A 20,769-nucleotide genomic window follows, 5' to 3' on the forward strand; every position below is an offset into this window, starting at 1 on the left:
TAATAAAGGCGGTTGGTAAATGCTTTGCATGGCGTAAATGAATGTAAATTACCAGGATTGCGATAGACAACTGCTGCAGCCATTTTCTACATGTCCAAAACTGACATACAAGAAGCAAGGCGATTGGCTAGGGAGAGAGTGCAGCCCAGAGGGCAGCCTAGTCTTCCTGTGGTTGTGCCACATGATCTTTACCAACTAGCTGAACCAGAAGGTGGATCCTTGGCTGAGTATCTACAGCTCTTACAGCCCAGAATAAGGTGAGAGAACAAGATCTGAGAAGGATTTTCTGGCTGATGCAGTAAAGGCTCGTGGGGTGGCAGGACTGATACACGACGAGAGACTCGATCAGGAAGGTCGACATTCACTGGTGTTTAGAAGAAATGGTGAGCGATGTGAAGGGCTGGAGCCTCATTAAAAACCTCTGAAATTCCGACAGGAGAATTCACGATAAATGCAGGAAGGATGTTCCCCACAGCTGGAGAGTTTAAAACCAAGTAACACAGATTAAGGGAAAGAAACCAAATTGTGGATGCTGGAAATCAGAAAGGAAGACAGAAATTGCTGGGAAAGGTCAGCAGGTCCAGCAGTAACTATGGAGAGAAAGCAGAGTTAACATTTCGGGTCCACTGGCCCTTCTTCAGAACATCCTGAAGTTTTCCAGCAATTTCTGTTCTTGTTACAGTTTAAGGATATCAGGTAGGCCATTTAAGACTGAGATGAGGAGAAATTTCTTTACCCAGAGAGTGGTGAGCTTGTGGAATTCTCTCCAACAGTAAGTGGTTGAGACTGAAATATTGAATATTTTCAAGAAAGAGATAAATATAACTCCTACGGCTAAAGGGGTCATTGGGTATGGAGCAAAAGTGGGAATACAGCTCTGAATTGGATGATCAGCCATGATACTATTGAATGGTGGAGCAAGCTCAAAGGGCTGAATGGCCTACTCCTGTTCCTATTGTTTATGTTTCTGTGATGTGGAATAATATAAGCTGTTTATTTGGCAGTTGTTTCAGTATTACCATTTGACAGTGCTTCGTTTAAGGAATAAATAAAATAGTACAATCACATGATGTATTATGCAATGGAGCAGTCATTATGTTTGAAGATAAATGTTTGATTGTTTTATAGAGTGATTATACAGAAGGTATATGACTGGGTAGATGGCGCAGTATAAGATAATCTATCAGTGGAACTGGAATATTTGGACTCCTGGGCAAACTCTATCCCAACATTGCAATTTAATATTATAATCATCCTCCACTTGGAAAGGTTCATATTCAGAGGACATAGATGTAAGATCATTGACAAAAGAAGCAGACATGAGATAAGAAGATATTTATAACACATGTCGCCTATTATCATTGGGAATGTCTGAAAGGATGGAAATTGACCTGATAATTTTTTGGAAAGGGAATTGGAAAAACAAATTGAAGGGGAGAAATGTGCAGGGTGGCAGGGAAAGAACAGAGGAATGGGTCTAGTATGAAAGCTTTTGCAAAGTGTCTGTTAGGCATGACGGGCTGAATGGCCTCCTTTCCTACTGTATCACTTTATACCTCAGACGTGATGGGCTGAATGGCCTCCTTTCCCACTGTATCACTTTATACCTCAGGCACAATGGGCTGAGTGGCCTCCTACCCCACTGCCTCACTTCATACCTGAGGTGAAAGCAGCTTGCAAATTAATGGAAGGCTAGGTTGGAACAGTCGCTACTCCAGTTTTCTTATCCTCTTGTTAGAATACGGTGGGAATGAGAAATCAAATGCTGGTTAAGTAGATCGGAATGAACACATGGGAAATGGAACAGTTGCATTACATTGAGCAGTCCCTAGGTTAGGGATGGTATATTTACATATTGAGCACTTCCACACTCAACAATATATCTCACCAAATCCCAGAAGGGAGACACCACCTCCAGAATAACAGGCAGGCAGGGCTTTTGTAGTGTGACAGTGGTGTCCTTACCTTTATACCAGTAGGCCCGCATTCGAGTCCCAGTTGCTCCAGAATTACATAATAATATGTCTGAAAATATATCTACAGTTGACTCAACTTTACTGCAACAGGATTTGAAACTTCCTAAACCCTCAACCATTGGTCTCAGTGCACCAAACAAAAGTTCCGAAAGTAGAAAGGCTGTGCTCCCGCTGGATATTATTCTTTGGCTGTATGGTGTGTATGCAGCACTGATTTACCAGAGTGATACCAGGTTTAATGGAGTTCGTTGCAATGACTGATTTCATACACTCACTTCATAATCCCATGAATATAAAAGATTAAGGGGTGGTCAAATTGAGGTGCAAAAGATAATGAAAAGAGCTTTCAGTCTCTCCCCATGTGCCCTAATTCCCAAGGTAGGCGTTCGTACAAAGTGGTACAATCAGAGCCAAGAGTGTGACATCAAGAAGCACTTGGTCACACTTCAGGGAGTGGAATTGTGGACCTTTCTCACTCTCAAAGAAACTGTTGAGAGGATGGGGCAAGAGGTTAATTTGCAAAATTCAAAAGCAAGATGGATAGATTTTAGTTCAATATGGACATCAACAGCTACTCAATCAAGATAGGAGATTGAATAAAGACATAGATCGGTCACGGTCGAATTGAACGATAGACCAGGCTTTAGGGGCTGAATGACCAGCTCCTGTCCCAACCTTCCTAAGCTGTGGTTGTATGATGCTCAGCTTCTTCAATGTCTAAGTGCTTTTCAGACACTTTACTTTCGAACCAACCCCTTGGTTCTTCACTTCTGCCGGATTGTGTGACTCAAGCCATGTGATGCCACTAAAATTACTTCCAAGAGAATGATAAACAAACAATTGGAGGTCCACAGACCACCAAGGAAGCACAAAAGCACTTACACAATGGTCACATTATGTCCCAGTTGGCTGTGTCCTGTTTGATCTCATGTATTTACATCAGAATGTTCTTCGTGGATATCTGGTATGAGTGTCAGTCCCAAAGATAACCAGCTGGTGTTTCAAATATAATGCAGAGTTTAAGTCTATTTTAATTAATCACATTAAGTGTGGAACTCAAAGTGATACCTCAATAAATCCCAGGAGTCAAATGTGCAAAGGAATGGTTGAGTTGCCACTTTCTTAAAGGGGCAATGTCTTCATATAAATCCGGCAAAATAAAAATATTCAGAATGTACTGATGTGAATACCCTACAGTGAGTGAGTGCTGTTGTCTGCCAAAGTGTTTGTGCCACCATACTTCCTTTTTCATTTTCAGGCACTGAGCATTTTTGACATTGTTTGGATTTAATGAAGATTTTTCAGTTTTTTAAATGAAATTTTTTATTTACTTTTATGATTACATAAAGGCTGACCATATGTGAGCAGGGGAAGGTTTGTCCCCGTGGTTGATTTCAGCCTGCATGGTGCCAATACAGCAAGAACCTGCATTTGTACAACACCTTTAATACACTAGAATCTTCCAAGGCACTTCCCTTGAGAATTAATGAGACAAGAATTGACACTGAGTGAAAGTCGCAGACATGTAGGCTAAAAGGTTCATCACAGAGGCAGGTCGGAATAAATTATTTAAAGGAGGGTACAAATCCAGACAGGTTGAGGGAGGGACGTACACTCACACAATTGTTAAAACACAAAATGAGGCCATTCAGCCCTTTGCACTTATGATGGGTCATGATCAAAAGAGGAGGTTCAGCCAAGGGATCATTCTTAAGTGACTCCTACTTGGAAGTTTACATATGTGGATGTTTTTGGCAAGTGGGATTGGGACTGGATTAACTGTGATGCTTCAGTAATGGAACAACTCACTTTGCTTCTCTGTGCTCTTTATCTCACACCATCATCGTCGACAATCTCTCATGGATGAGGATGACTCTTTCCCACTCTCAGGGTGAGTCTGTAGGTGGCTGTACAGACCGATGGGGCTATCACAGGCTGTGTTACACCTGGGGGCAGGTGTGGCCGCAGGAAGGGAGTGGGTGGGGCCTTGGTGTGACAGAGCGTTCCTTTTGCTGTTTGCGCCTGGCTTCCATTTTTCTCCCGATGACAAGTCTCGAGGTGCTCAACTCCTCCCCAAGTGCTTTGGACTGTCTTGGGCACTCATTCCCAGGTGTCTATAGGAATGCCGCTATCACCTGAAGCACTTCCTCTGTCCACCTGGAGCTCCAGACACACACATACACACACACACACTCACTCAAACACACTCAAACACACATTCACACACACACTCTCTCACACACACACTCTCTCACACACACATACACACACACACACTCAAACCCACACACACTCACTCAAACACACACACACTCACACTCTCAAACACACACACACACTCACTCAAACACACATACACACACTCACACACACAGACACACTCACTCAAACACACATACACACTCTCTCTCACACACTCAATCAAACACACTCAAACACACAGACACACACACACTCTCTCACACACGCACAAACACACACAGACACATTCTCTCACACACAATCTCAAACACACATAAACATACACTCTCTCTCTCACACACACTCTCACACACTCTCTCACACACACTCTCAAACACACACACACTCAAACACACATACACACACTCTTTCACACACACACTCACTCAAACAAACACACACTCACACACACACACACACTCACTCAAACAAACAAACACACACTCACACACACAGACACACACACACACTCACTCAAACACACATACACACTCTCTCTCACACACACACTCTCAAACACACACACACTCGCTCAAACACACTCAAACACACATACACACACACACTCACACTCAAACACACGTACACACACTCTCTCACACACACACTCTCAAACACATACACACTCACTCAAACACACATACACACACACTCTGTCTCACACACACTCACTCAAACACATACACACACACTTACTCAAACACACATTCACACACTCTCTCACACACACACAACACACACACAGACACACACACACTCACATTCAGACACACTTACACCCACACTCTCTTTCTCACACACACACTCACTCACCCAGCCACTCAGACTCACCCAGCCTCTCTTACACACACACGCACTATAGGCATGAAACCTGCATCTTCACCACAGTGTATTGTAGAAGAAATCCCGTTCTTGCTACATCGTCCCTCTGCAAAGACAGTGACCTTTTAATGAATATCAAATAGAGAGACAACTGTGGATTCAGTTATAAAGGGTGATATTTTATAAGGTGAGGACGTGATTTTGCAGCCTCCTGTTTCTCTGATTTGCCAGTTGTAGCTGTTTTCCCCAAGGTGCAATAGCCCTTGCCTTTATTAACTTCTTTCTGAGCTGCAGTCTTTCCAGTTCAAGGACGGTGCATGATACAGTTCAATGGCTTGTAAAAATACCCAGCGAGGCAGACTGTGCAGTGCCCATGAATTCACAGGATAAATAATGAGTGCAGGATATTATTTAAGCTGACCAGTGAGATAATGATAGAGGATACATTGGGCAGACAGGAGGTTACTGCAATTTAATTGTGCCCCATAGGCAACCTTAGGATCCATAGTAGTTTCCCTGAACCAGGGAATATTACTCTGTGACCAGTTTTATTTAGCTATTGTGAAAAATTCCTATTTGCTCTTATGACAGGGTAACTACTCTATAAACAGGAAGCAATCTAGTTTTCCTGAGTTTAAACAAAATACCAAACGCTCCTTTAGAGACTGACCTTTGATTGACTTTTTGCTCAGTGTAATTTTGAATGGAGAGGGTTTTTTTCTTCTGCAGTAGTTCTTGTCTACGTTCTGGCTGCTGCTCACAAAACAGGTCAGCAAGAGAACCATTCAGCCCACAGTCTCTTTCAGAGACCAATCACAGGATGATAACAGTACAAAGGTAATGACTGGGGCCATCAAATCTACAGTGGCTCCCTACAAGGGCAATCTTGTCAGTCCCCTGTAGTTCTGCAATTTGTTCCTCTCAAGGACCTTATTCAATTCCCTACTGAAAGCCACAACAGAACCTCTCTCACACTTTCAGGTAGTGGGTACCACACATACATTTTCCCTCATGTTCTTTTCCCAATGATCTTCACTCTGTGTTCTCTCCATTCCCTCTACCTAGACCCTTCATATGTTTGAACACCACTAACAAATCACCCCTCAACTGTTTCTTCTTAAGGAGAACAAAACCAGATCTCTAATCCACCCAAGTAGCTGAAATGCTTAAACTGGAATCATTCTTGTGAATCTTTTCCTCACCCTCTTTAATGCCATCACATCCTTCTTAAAATGAGATGCCCAACATTAGTCTCATGATGCTCCAGTTGAGGTCAACAGGGTTTTTCTCGGAAGGTCACTCTGATGCTGACTCAGCTGGCCTTCTTAGCGCAGTAGGCAGCGCGTCAGTCTCATAATCTGAAGGTCCTGAGTTCAATCCTCAGAGAAGGCAAGACTGTGGCCTTTGTCACCAACACCTTCCCCCTACCTAGTTATCTCGATCGTGGTTGTAAGAGATCTGCCCTGGAAGTTAGAACTTTGAGAGGAGCGTTGATCACCATTTTCAAGAGATTAAGGGGGACGGATGGTTTCTCTCAATGTTTTCACTGATTGGGGAATCTGGGACTGGGGCACACAACCTAAAACTCAGAGCCACATCTTTAGTTGTGAATCTGGGAAACTTTTTTTACCCACAATGCTGGGTCTTTAATTAATTTTGAGATTGATAGCTTTTGTCAGCCAAAGTTCTTCAGGGATGTAGGGCATGGAGGGGTATGTGGAGTTAGTGTTCAGGGAAGCCAGGTTGTAGGTGGCAAACAGGTTTGAGGGGTGAAATCGCCTCTCCATTCCCTCTCATTCATCAACTGATTTCAATTCTTCCAAAACAGAGCGACTAAAAAACACCTTCATGTTACCTCAGTAATAATTAAGTGCAGCATTAAAACCCATCCAGTCTGTTACTATAACCAGGCTAATGGGAACTCATTGCCGACACCCCCAAAACCTGTCCACCATCTGACCTGATGAAGGGCTTTTGCCCGAAACGTTGATTTTCCTGCTTCTCGGATGCTGCCTGACCTGCTGTGCTTTTCCAGCACCACACTCTCGATTCGAATCTCTAGCATGTGCAGTCTTCACTTTCACCATCTACAAGGCACAAGTCAGGAGTGTGTTGGAATACTCCCCACTTGCCCTGAATGGGTGCAGCTCCAACAACACTCAAGAAACTTGACACCATCCAGGACAAAGCAGCTCCTGCTTGATTGGCACCACATCCACAAGCATCCACTCTCTCCACCACTGATGCTCAGTAGTGGCAGTCTGTACCATCTACAAGATGCACTGCAGGAATTCACCAAAGATCCTCAGACAGCACTTCCCAGACCCATAACCATGACCATCTAAAAGGACAAGGGGAACAAATACTTGTGAGTTCTCCTCCAAACCACTCACCATCCTGGACTTGGAAACATATCGCTGTTCCTTCGCTGTAGCTGGGTCAAAATCCTGGAACTCCCTCCTTAAGAGCATTGTGAATGTCTGCAAAGATGGCAGCTGTTCAAGAAGGCAGGTTTCTCACTTTCTCCAGGGTCATTAGGAATAGAGAAAAAATATTGGCCCAGCCAGAGATGCTCATATTCCCTTGAACCACTGAAAAGAGAATCGTGAATTGAAAACTCTGTTTAAGGATGCATTACAACATCTGTTCATTTATAATATTGAATGTTACAAATTGTTTGCACATATGCCACAAAAATTCTCTTTAAAAAAGTTTTACCCCACTTTTCTCCCTCATTTAGAGACTTGCAATTGGACATGGCTTGAATTCAAGAGCAAAAGATCCTTTGTAGTCTGGCCAAAGAGAGCGGCGATATTCCATCGCTGGGCATTTAGTGAATCTGGTCACTACTTCAAATTAATAATAACTTTAAGGCAAGGGACACAGGTTCAAACCAGCAACTGGCAAGTTTAGGACTGATGACAGGAAGTTATTAACAGAAAGAGTGATCAACACATGCAATGGACTTCCTGGCATGCAGTGAAAACAAAAACTCTGGAGTCACTTAAATTGGCAGCTGGATTCTGGAATGTGGAGACGAGAGATTATTTCTAGTCAGTCACAATGGCTTGAATGGAAGCACATTGAAGTTCCAACACAGAACCAGACCATTCAGCCTAAGCTGTACTGGCTTGGTTCCACAAGAACCTCTAACCTTTCTATTTCAATGAAACCTTTTACTTTTTTAAGACCATGAAGTGCAGGACTAGAAATAGGCCATTCGGCCCATTGAATCAGCTCTGCTATTCAATAATAATCCTCAATTCCATGATTCCCCCCTCCTGATTAAAAAATGTTCAATCTCAGCCTTGAATGTACATAACGACCCAGCCTTGATAGCCCTCTGTAGTGAAGGATTCCACAGGGTTTACTAGTCTCTGAGACAGGAAAATACCCCCTCAGCTCTGGTTTCAATTTGTAATTCCTTATTCTGAGATGACACCCGCTGGTCTTAGACTCTCCCCAAGCAGAAACAACCTTTCCACATCTAGGGTGTAGGTTTGTTCGCTGATCTGTAGGTTTGATATCCAGATGTTTCATTACCTGGCTAGATAACATCATCAGTAGCGACCTCCAAGTGAAGTGAAGCTGTTGTCTCCTGCTTTCTATTTATATTTTTCTCCTGAATGAGGTTCTGGGGTTTGTGGTGATGTCATTTCCTATTCATTTTCTGAGGGGTTGATAGATGGCATCTAGATCTATGTGTTTGTTTATGGCGTTGTGGTTGGAGTGCCAGACCTCTAAGAATTCTCTGGCATGTCTTTGCTTAGCCTGTCCCAAGATAGATGTGTTGTCCCAGTCGAAATGGTGTTTTTTTTCATCCATGTGTAGGGCTACGAGGGAGAGAGGGTCGTGTCTTTTTGTGGCTAGCTGGTGTTCGTGTATCCTGGTGGCTAACTTTCTTCCTGTTTGTCCTATGTAGTGTTTGTGACAGTCCTTGCATGGAATTTTGTAGATGACATTGGTTTTGTCCATGGGTTGTACTGGGCCTTTTAAGTTTGTTAGTTTTTGTTTGAGAGTGTTGGTGGGTTTGTGTGTGACTAGGATTCCGAGGGGTCTTAGTAGTCTGGCTGTCATTTCTGAAACTTCTTTGATGTATGGCAAGGTGGTTAGGGTTTCTGGCTGTGTTTGGTCTGCTTGTCATGGTTTGTTCTTGAGGAATCTGCGCACTGTATTTTTTGAGTATCCGTTCTTCTTAAATACGTTGTATAGGTGGTTCTCCTCTGTTTTCCGAAGTTTGTCTGTGCTGCAGTGTGTGGTGGCTCGTTGGAATAGTGTTCTGATACAGCTTTGTTTGTGTGTGTTGGGATGGTTGCTGGTGTAGTTAAGTATTCACAAAACGACACGACCCTCTCTCCCTTGTAGCCCTACACATGGATGAAAAGAAACCACCATTTCGACTGGGACAACACATCTATCTTGGGACAGGCTAAGCAAAGACATGCCAGAGAATTCCTAGAGGCCTGGCACTCCAACCACAACGTCATAAACAAACACATTGATCTAGATGCCATCAATCAACCCCACAGAAAACGAACAGGAAATGACATCACCACAAACCCCAGGAACCCCATCCAGGAGAAAGATATAAACAGAAAGCAGGAGACAACAGCTTCGCTTCACTTGGAGGTCGCCACTGATGATGTTACCTAGTCAGGTAATGAAACATCTGGATATCAAATCTACAGCTCAGTGAGCAAACCTACACCCTAAACCTCAACCTGAGCTACAAACCTCCACAAACCTTTCCACATCTACCCTGTCAAATTCCTAAAGAGTCTTACAAAATTAACCTCCAATTGATTTAATACCATTACAGAAGAAGTCACATTGTGTCAAAATCTTTCGCTGTGCTCTCACCAGGACATTTCACAAGAAAATCAAGACATATGATAAGCCCATATGACATCACTAGATTGAGTGGACCTTCATGCAGTCTCCAATATTAACCCTTTCAGAACCATTATCTTATACAACAGCTTTGATCTGTACATGGTTGGTCAGGCAAGAGGCATTTAAGTGGTTAATTCCTGAAGAAGGGCTCATGCCCGAAATGTCGATTCTCCTGCTCCTTGGATGCTGCCTGACCTGCTGCGCTTTTCCAGCAACACATTTTCAGCTCCCAAAGCCTATACTCAATACTCCGACCAATAAAGGAAAGCATACTAAACGCCTTCTTCACTATCTTATCTATCTGCGACTCCATCTTCAAGAAACTATGAAACTGCACTCCAAGGTCTCTTTGTTCAGCAACACTCCCCAGAACCTTACCATTAGGTGTATAAGTCCTGCTCGATTTGCTTTTCCAAAATGTAGCATCTTGCATTTATCTGAATTAAACTCCATCTCCATCCTCAGCCCATTGGCCCATCTGACCAAGATCCCATTGTAATCAGAGGAAATCTTTTTCATTATCGTCTACACCTCCAATTTTGGTGTCATCTGCAAACTTACTAACTATACCTCTTATGCTCGCATCCAAATCATTTCTATAAATGATGAAAAGTAGTGGACCCAGCACCGATCCTTGTGGCACTCCAATGGTCACAGGCCTCCAGTCTGTAAAGCAACCCTCCACCACCACCCTCTGTCTTCTACCTTCAAGCCAGTTCTGTATCCAAATGGCTAGTTCTCCCTGTATTCCACGAGATCTCACCTTGCTAACCAGTCTCCCAGGTTGATTAAAAAAAATAGGTTCAATAAAAATGAAAATTATAGGTAGTCCCCAGGTAGTGAACGGGTTCTGTTCTGGAGTCTATTCGCAATTGACCTGGACACAAATCAGAACCGAATGCAGGACAATATAGAGGAGCTTTTCGTGAGAAGAGGAGATGTTTGCATGCCGGGTCTTTAACATTACACCCCTGTGTGGGATCACGGTCGAAGTTACAAGTGTTTGTAAGTCAGACGTTTGTGAATCGGGACCTCCTGTATCAAGGTCAGGCGTACAGACTGTTTTGATGATGTGAGGAGATTTTAAAAGCAGAAACATTGTAACAAAACTGGTTTGGTTTGCTTTCTGTCTGGGTGAATGTATACATGAAGAGCAGGACCAGGCCACTCTGTCCTTCAACCCCACTCCACCGTTCAATAAAATCACGGCTGACAATTCCATCTATCCCCAATAACATTCAACTCCATTGCTCATCAATTGTTATAATACACAAATGTACATTATTTTATATATTTATGTATAGTTTGGCCCATAGAAAGGAGTGATCAGAAAAGACTGGAGAATATACATTTTTTTAAAATCTAGAATTCAAACATTATTCTTAGTGAGGCTGATTTTCATGACAATGTACTGATTACACACACGCTAAGGCTGGAATCACATCATTCTAAAGGTATAGTCTCACTCGCTCATGACAGGGAAACAACTGGTGGGGTTTAATCTGAGCATCATCAGATGAAGGGATTGGTTGAGAAGGAGATTATCTCAGCCACTGAAGGAATTTTTATTTACTACTTTATAATGAGAAGAACTGTAATGTTGCACTTTTAACTTAACTTCATTATTTTTCTACTTTTTACCTCAGGTTTTGTATCTATTTACATTGTACCTAAGATGGCTCTGTGAATGGTGACATTGTACACTTTTCACTGTACTCCTCTATCCCTGTACTTGAATACATGTGACAATAAAGCCTAATTCTGCATTAACAATGCCAGTGTACAGCCAACTGACTTAACCACTCAACATACAGATGTTGATTTCAAATAAGCTGTAGTTTCTGGGTAACTGTTTTTTTTGTCAGTTCTAGATTTGACTGTTTAGATTAGATTAGATTCCCTACAGTCTGGAAACAGGCCCTTTGGCCGAACAAGTCTACACCAACTGTCCAAAGAGTAACCCACCCAGACTCATTCCCCTCTGACTAATGCACCTAACACTATGGGCAATTTAGCATGGCCAATTTGCCTGACCTGCACATCTTTGGACTGTGGGAGGAAACCAGACACCTGGAGGAAACCCGCGCAGACATAGGGAGAATGTGCAAACTCCACACAGACAGTCGCCCGAGGTGGGAATCGAACTCCGGTCCCTGGCGCTGTGAGGCAGCAGTGCTAACCACTGAGCCACCGTGCCGCATTAGCTTAATCCTGGGAATCTGTTTTTTTAAATCTATAAACTTGAAATAGATTCCGGTTTATAATACACTCCTGCAAATCAATTACTTTCGATACATAAGTCAGCTGAATTCTTCAGTTAGATTCTAATCAGTCCCATTTACCCTTTGGATAAATCTGACCAAAATCTATCCTTCATCCAACATCATTAAAGATTTCATCTCACAGTAGTTGGTGGGAGCTTGCTGTGCACAGGTTGCCTGCTTTAGTTCTTACATTAAAACAGTGACTACATCTCAAAAATACTTCATTGGTTTTGGTGTGTCCCAAGATAAGGTGATATAGAAACACAGATTACTTCTTTCTGGAAACATTTGGACTCCTGAGTTAAGCTCCAATCTGCAAACTGTTTCCAAGTAAATGTTAATTTCTACAAAGGGGAATATAGGATTAAAGATAGGATTCTTGGCAGTGTGGAGGAACAGAGGGACAAAGTTGCCACCCAAATGGATAGGATTGTTAAGAAAGCATATGGTGTTTTGGCTTTCATTAACAGGGGTATCGAGTTTAAGAGCCATGAGGTTTTGCTGCAGCTCTACAAGTCCCTGGTGAGACCACACTTGGAATATTGTGTCCAGTTCTGGTCGCCCTACTATAGGAAAGATACAGAGGCTTTGGAGAGGGTGCAAAGAAGGTTTCCCAGGATGCTGGCTGGACTGGAGGGCTTGCCTTATGAAGAAAGGCTGAATAAGCTCAGACTTTTCTCTCTGGAGAGAAGGAAGAAGAGAGGACATCTGATCGAGGTATACAAAATAATGAGAGGAATAGATAGAGTCAATAGCCAGAGACTTTTCCCCAGGGCAGGATTGACTGATACGAGGAGTCATAGATTGAAGATATTAGGAGGAAGGCATAAAGGAGACATCAGAGGTAGGTTCTTTACACAGAGAGTTGCGAATGCATGGAATGAGTTGCCGACTGAGGTGGTGGAAGCAGAGTCATTGGGGACATTTAAGCGACTGCCGGACAGTGATTAGCACTGCTGCCTCACAGCACCAGAGACCCGGGTTCAATTCCCACCTCGGGCGACTGTGTGGAGTTTGCACGTTCTCCCCGTGTCTGCGTGGGTTTCCTCCGGGTGCTCCGGTTTCCTCCCACAGTCCAAAGATGTGCAGGTCAGGTGAATTGGCCATGCTAAATTGCCCATAGTGTTAGGTAAGGGGTAAATGTAGGGGTATGGGTGGGTTGCGCTTCGGCGGGGCGGTGTGGACTTGTTGGGCCGAAGGGCCTGTTTCCACACTGTAAGTAATCTAATCTAATCTAATCTAATCTAAACATGCACATGGATAGCAGTGAGTTGAGGGGTGTGTAGGTTAAGTTACTATATTTTACATTAGGATTAAGTCTCGGCACAACATCGTGGGCCTAAGGGCCTGTTCTGTGCTGTATGCTTCTATGTTCTAAATACCATGGCTCCATCAATTATATTCCAGATTTTAATATGCTCCGGGTAACCATTTTTTTGATATGTAAACTGTTCAAATCCCCTCAATTAGATTCCAGTATATACCTCACCCCTAGAATGACAGTTTATTTTTAGAATACTATCTTAATGCCTCAATTAAGTTCTAATCTGCAGTTCCCTTAGGTATTGGTTATTCTATATTTGTAAATCATCCAAATCCTCAATTACATTTACATTTGTGTGGATATTATAGAAAATAACTTCATAGCTTTCATTAAATTCCCATCTGCAACTCATAGCTGGGGTAGCCATTACTTGGTGTGTCAGTATTAGAACATAGAACATAGAATACAGCGCAGAACAGGCCCTTCGGCCCTCGATGTTGCACTGACCTGTGAACTATTCTCAGCTCATCCCCCTACACTATCCCAAAATCATCCATATGCTTATCTAAGGATTGTTTAAATCTCCCTAATGTGGATGAGTTAACTACATTAGCAGGTAGGGCATTCCACACCCTTAACTACTCTCTGCGTAAAGAACCTGCCTCTGACATCTGACTTAAATCTATCACCCCTAAATTTGTAATGATCCCCTCATCATCCTAGGAAAAAGTCTTTCTTTGCCTACCCTATCTAATCCTCTGATCATCTTGTATGTGTCTATCAAGTCCCCTCTTAGCCTTCTTCTTGCCAATGAGAACAGGTTCAAGTCTCTCAGCCTTTCCCCATAAGACCTTCCCTCCAGATCAGGCAACATCCTGGTAAATCTCCTCTGCACCCTTTCCAGTGCTTCCACATCTTTCCTGAAATATGGGGACCAGAACTGTACACAATATTCCAAGTGTGGCTGCACCAGCGTTTTGTACAGTTGCGGCATGATATTGTGGTTCTGGAACTCAATTCCTCTACCAATAAAACCTAACACACCGTATGCCTTCTTAACAGCACTATCCACTTGGTGGCAACTTTCAGGGATCTATGTACATGGACTCCAAGATCCCTCTGCACATCCACACTACCAAGAATCTTTCCATCGACCCAGTACTCTGTCTTCCTGTTATTCTTCCCAAAGTGCATGACCTGAAATTATTAAATTAAATTTTCCAAAGGGGTCAACTGATGATGGGACCTAACTTTTCAAGGTAAAAGATGGAAGCCACCACATTGTCCTTTGCAATTCACTTTTTCAAACAGTCCACCTTGTATATAATTTATTTCTCAGTGAAGCAACAGATATTATGTGGATATTCAGTTATATCACTGACCCCAATCCCTTAACCATGACCTCTCTCTGAAGTTGTTTTCAGAATTCATTGCTCCTCATTACTAGGCTTTTAAATCTTCTAATGTAATTCCATTAGTACCGAAAGATGGTCAGAATCTTAACAACTCGACTACTTCCCAAATCAGCCTAGCCACTGTCAACAGATGGAGATAGATTAGTCACTCGGAATCCACAGATATCTTTCTCAGTAAGGAATAGTAATGGGGGGTGGAAATGTTGTCTCATTTATTACTACTTGGTTCATATGCAATTCCCAACTACTGCTGAAATAGCTAACTCAGCACAGAGTGGGAATCCATCCACAGATAGACTGGAGAAGTTGGGTATGTTTTCTGTAGAGCAATGAAGTCTGAGAGATTTTGATAGAAGTTCCCAAATTATGCTTTTATTGGCCAGTGCATTGACTATAGGAGTTGGGATGTCATGATGTGGCTGTACAGGATATTGGTTAGGTCACTTTTGGAATATGTTGCTCAGTTAGGTCTCCTTGTTGTTGTAGCATGTTGTGAAACTTGAAAGGTTTCAGATAAGGTTTACAAGAATGTTGCCAGGGTTGGAGGGTTTGAGCTACAGAGGGAGGCTGAAAAGGCTGGGGCTGTTTTCCCTGGAGTGTCAGAGGCTGAGGGGAGACCTTATAGAGGTTTATAAAACCATGAGGGGCATGGATAGGGTAAATAGACAAGGTCTTTTCCCCGGGGTAGGGGAGTCCAAAACTCCACTAGAGGAGGGCATATGTTTAGGGTGAGAGGGGAAAGATTTAAAGGGACCTAGGGGGCAGAGTATGGTATGTGTATGGAATGAACTGCTGCAGGAAGAGGTGGAGGCTGATACAATTGCACCATTAAAAGGCATCTGGGTACATGAATAGAAAGGATTTAGAAGGACATGGATCAAATGCTGGCAAATGGGACTAGATTGGGTTGGGATAACTGGTCGGCATGGACGAGTTGGACCAAAGGGCCTGTTTCTATGCTGGACATCTCTATGGTTCTCTGAGGAATCTGGGCAGAGCGGATAAGAAGAAACTGTTATCAAGAACCAGAGGGCATGGTTTTTGCGAAAGAAACAAATCCGTGCTGAGAAAAACCTCTTGCACTTAGTGAGCAGGGTCTGAATGCACTGCCTGGAAATGTGGTGGTTGCAGGTTCAACTGAGGTTTTCCAGTGAGTATTGGATAGTTATTTGCAGGGTCACGGGGAATAGGCAAAAGTTTGGCATTAAATCAAAATGCTCAGTGAGCCAGTTCAAACATCATGGACCAACTGGCCTCCGTCTCCAGGGGCACAATTCCCTGATTTTCTACAGGTACAGCACTGCAAACCCAGCACTGTCAGGGATCAGGTTGTGTTGCATTTCTGACATTTTCCCATTTCAAGTCAGGTGGTTTAGGCCACTGGAAATTCAGGTCAAGTTGAGGTCAAAGATGACTCAGAATGTGGGATAGAATGGGACGTGGTGCGTGCAAGCCAGCAACTGGTGCTGCATCACATTAATGCAGCACCTCACTGAATCGTCCTGGTATTTTTTTAAAAGCAAACTGGACAAACAAAATTGATGCATACAAGATTATAAAAAAGACATCTTCACATTCCACCAGTTTTGGGGTAGCTGGATTTGAGATACTCTTTCTTTAAAACAATCCATACATATTACAGATATTATCTCACTATATATGTATAGAGGTTACACCATCAGGATAGCTTCTATACTATCTACTCTATATAACTAGCTATATATTGACAGAGAGAGAGAGAGAGAGATAAGTGGGTATTATACATTAACTTTCTATAGATTGACTTAACTTTTCTAGATTTCCATTATGTCACACCTATTTTATGCCACATTTTATTAAGTTTAAGAACGTGGAAGTACTACTTTGACTTTTGTTTTGGAAACATTAACATGCGTTCTTTAACCCTCCTGTCATCCATAGCATTGTTATACAGGTCCACCACCACATTTCATCTGGTTACACCAAAACAATGTCCCCTATCCAGAACAATTTATGTCGTGTAAATTGATCTCAACATATTTTGACTGTTATTTGCATTGTTATAGGTTCCCAAAATAAACAGACAGGTATGAAACTCAGCTGTGACTTACTATAATCAGCCTCAGTATCCAATGGTCAGTGAATGGATTACATAAACATCAACAATGGGTTTTTCTGCTGGTCACAGTCCCATAGCTCTTACTGCCCTCCGTGAATACAGTGAAAGACCAGTTCACTCACTCGCCAACTCTTCTCGGAAGGGATGCAATTAGGTTTCATGTTACTGTTTCTGAATAATTCAGCACAAGTCTCCATTTCCATTTATTTTCCCAGCTCCCTTTTGGAAGTTGCTATTGACGCTCCTTCCACTAGTACAGCCCAGATCACAACTCACTGACTGGGTAAGGAAATGTTTCAATCTATGTTTTCCGCCGTTGGACCACTGACTCTATCAAAGCATATGTTAAGCCCTTCCATAGGTGATCAGTAAATACAGCAATGTATGATGTGATAAATCATCTGGGCAAAGAACTGTCAGGAACAGCAAAAGATCATTGCTTTCTATGACACCCAATTGTGTGAAGTTTTTGTAACTATGCCACGAGTGAGGATTTCCTCCCATAAGTTGGACAATTCCTTTAACATTTCCCTATAACTTAAATTCTTGATAATTAGTATCACCTTGCTCGCTTTCTTACCTTCTCAAAGGCATTAATCTGGCTGGGAGCTGAAAAAGTGCAATATTAAGAGGTAACCTTGCATTACGAAACAAGGATGTGCAAGCCTTTTTCCCGGGGTACAACAGAGTGTTACAAGGGGACATAAATTTAAGGTGAAGGGTGGAAGGTATAGGGGAGATGTCAGGGGTGGGTTCTTTACCCAGAGAGTGGTGGGGGCATGGAATGCGCTGCCCGTGGGAGTGGTAGAGTCAGAATCATTGGCGACCTTTAAGCGGCATTTGGATAGGTACATGGATGGGTGCTTAATCTAGGTTAGAAGTTCGGCACAACATCATGGGCCAAAGGGCCTGTTCTGTGTTGTATTGTTCTATGTTCTAAGCCCTAATCAATTTCTCTGGCTAGTTAACATCCTTCGATTGTTGATTAGTTAATACACTGTAAATCAGGTTCTGAAGTGTTGTTGTGAGTAACGTGTCGGGGGGGTGGGAGTCCAAATAGGGGCCATAAATAGATATTCTCACCTGACATCAAAGTACATGCAGTTTCCAGCAGTGACCATTCAGGATGAAGCTCCAACACTCAGGCTCCAATACACATGCTCCCCCTCCAACACCCCCCACCAACCAGTGTCTAAACCGTACACCAAGGACTGGAATAGGAATCTTACTGTTTCAGTTACTTGGGTCCATCATGAAACAAACTGACAGGTCAATCAAGTTGACAGGAATTGAGGTAAGCGGTACCCATCAGAGAGCATCCAGCTCTCTTGGCCTTCATCTGCTGCTGGGTGTATCACTAGCTGTGCATTAGAGGCCAGCCTCCCTGTATGACATCAAAACAGCACAAGGAGAGTGAGGACTGCAGATCAGGCCTAAGGCCCTCTCCAGCTCCTCGGATGCTGCCTGACCTGCTGTGTTTTTCTAGGGCCACACTGTCAAACAACAGAATCCAAGCTAATTCCAGGAGGAGATAAGGCTATGTCAGTTTCCATACAAGGGGTTCCATTAAAATATTTAATATAACCATAAGACCATAAGACATAGGAATGGAAGTAAGGCCATTCGGCCCATCGAGTCCACTCCGCCATTTAATCATGGCTGATGGACATTTCAACTCCACTTATCCGCATTCTCCCCGTAGCCCTTAATTCCTCGTGACATCATGAATTTATCAATCTCTGCCTTGAAGACATTTAGCGTCCTGGCCTCCACTGCACTCTGCGGCAATGAATTCCACAGGCCCACCACTCTCTGGCTGAAGAAATGTCTCCGCATTTCTGTTCTGAATTGACCCCCTCTAATTCTAAGACTGTGCCCACGGGTCCTAGTCTCCCCGTCTAACGGAAACAATTTCTTAGCTTCCACCCTTTCCAAGCCATTTATTATCTTGTAAGTTTCTATTAGATCTCCCCTTAACCATCTAATCTCCAATGAATACAATCCCAGGATCCTCAGCTGTTCCTCGTATCTTAGACCTACCATTCCAGGGATCATCCATGTGAATCTCTGCTGGACACGCTCCAGTGCCAGTATGTCCCTCCTGAGGTGTGGGGACCAAAACTGGACACAGTACTCCAAATGGGGCCTGACCAGAGCTTTATAAAGTCTCAGTAGCACAACGGTGCTTTTATATTCCAATCCTCTTGAGATAAATGACAACATTGCATTCGCTTTCTTAATCACGGATTCAACCTGCATGTTTACCTTTAGAGAATCCTCGACTTGCACTCCCAGATCCCTTTGTACTTTGGCTTTATGAATTTTCTCACTGTTTAGAAAGTAGTCCATGCTTATACTCTTTTTTCCAAAGTGCAAGACCTCGCATTTGCTCACATTGAATTCCATCAGCCATTTCCTGGACCACTCTCCCAAACTGCCTAGATCCTTCTGCAGCCTCCCCACTTCCTCAGTACTACCTGCCTGTCCACCTATCTTCGTATCATCAGCAAACTTCGCTAGAATGCCCCAGTCCCTTCATCCAGATCATTAATATATAACGTGAGCAGCTGCAGCCCCAATACTGAACCCTGTGGGACACCGCTTGTCACCGGCTGCCATTCCGAAAAAGAACCTTTTATCCCAACTCTCTGCCTTCTTTCAGACAGCCAATCCCCAATCCATACCAGTAGCTCACCTCGAACACCATGGGCCCTCACCTTACTCAGCAGCCTCCCGTGTGGCACCTTATCAAAGGCCTTTTGGAAGTCTAGATAGACCACATCCACTGGGTTTCCCCGGTCTAACCTATTTGTTACCTCTTCAAAGAACTCCAACAGATTTGTCAGGCACGACCTCCCCTTACTAAATCCATGTTGACTTGTTCTAATCTGACCCTGCTCTTCCAAAAATTTAGAAACCTCATCCTTAACGATGGATTCTAGGATTTTATCAACAACCGAGGTTAGGCTAATTGTCTTGATCCTTTCTTGAACAATGGGGTTACAACAGCAGTCTTCCAATCATCTGGGACTTTCCCTGACTCCAGTGACTTTTGAAAGATCTCAACCAATGCCTCCGCTATTTCCTCAGCCACCTCCCTCAGAACTCTAGGATGTAGCCCATCGGGGCCAGGAGATTTGTCAATTTTAAGACCTTTTAGCTTTTCTAGCACTATCTCTTTTGTAATGGCAACCATACTCAACTCAGCCCCCTGACTCCCTTTAATTGTTGGGATATTACTCATGTCTTCCACTGTGAAGACTGACACAAAGTACTTATTAAGTTCTCCAGCTATTTCCTTATCTCCCATCACTAGCCTTCCAGCATCAGTTTGAAGTGGCCCAATGTCTACTTTTGCCTGTCGTTTGTTTCTTATGTATTGAAAGAAACTTTTACTATCATTTCTAATATTACTGGTCAGCCTACCTTCATATTTGATCCTCTCCTTCCTTATTTCTCTATTTGTTATCCTCTGTTTGTTTTTGTAGCCTTCCCAATCTTCTGATTTCCCAGTGCTCTTGGCCACTTCATAGGATCTCTCTTTTACTTTGATACATTTCCTGACTTTGTCAGCCATGGCTGTCTACTCCCTCCCCGGATAATCTTTCTTTTCTTTGGGATGAACCTCTGTACTGTGTCCTCAATTATACCCACAAATTCCTGCCATTTTTGCTCTACTGTCTTCCCCACTAGGCTCTGCTTCCAGTTTATTTTCATCAGTTCCTCTCTCATGCCCTCATAATTACCTTTGTTTAACTGTAACACCATTACGTCCGATTTTGCCTTCTCTCTTTCA

General features: G+C 43.0%; 1 non-coding gene across 1 annotated transcript; it reads left to right on the forward strand.

Annotated features, from left to right (window-relative positions):
• Window positions 1–6,358: 6,358 nt before the first annotated feature.
• On the forward strand, window positions 6,359–6,431 carry trnam-cau (transfer RNA methionine (anticodon CAU)). The gene has a single exon. It is a non-coding gene; the product is annotated as a tRNA-Met (tRNA).
• Window positions 6,432–20,769: the final 14,338 nt, after the last annotated feature.

Source organism: Chiloscyllium punctatum, chromosome 48 (genome assembly GCF_047496795.1).
Source record: "Chiloscyllium punctatum isolate Juve2018m chromosome 48, sChiPun1.3, whole genome shotgun sequence".
Classification (NCBI taxonomy): Eukaryota; Metazoa; Chordata; class Chondrichthyes; order Orectolobiformes; family Hemiscylliidae; genus Chiloscyllium; species Chiloscyllium punctatum.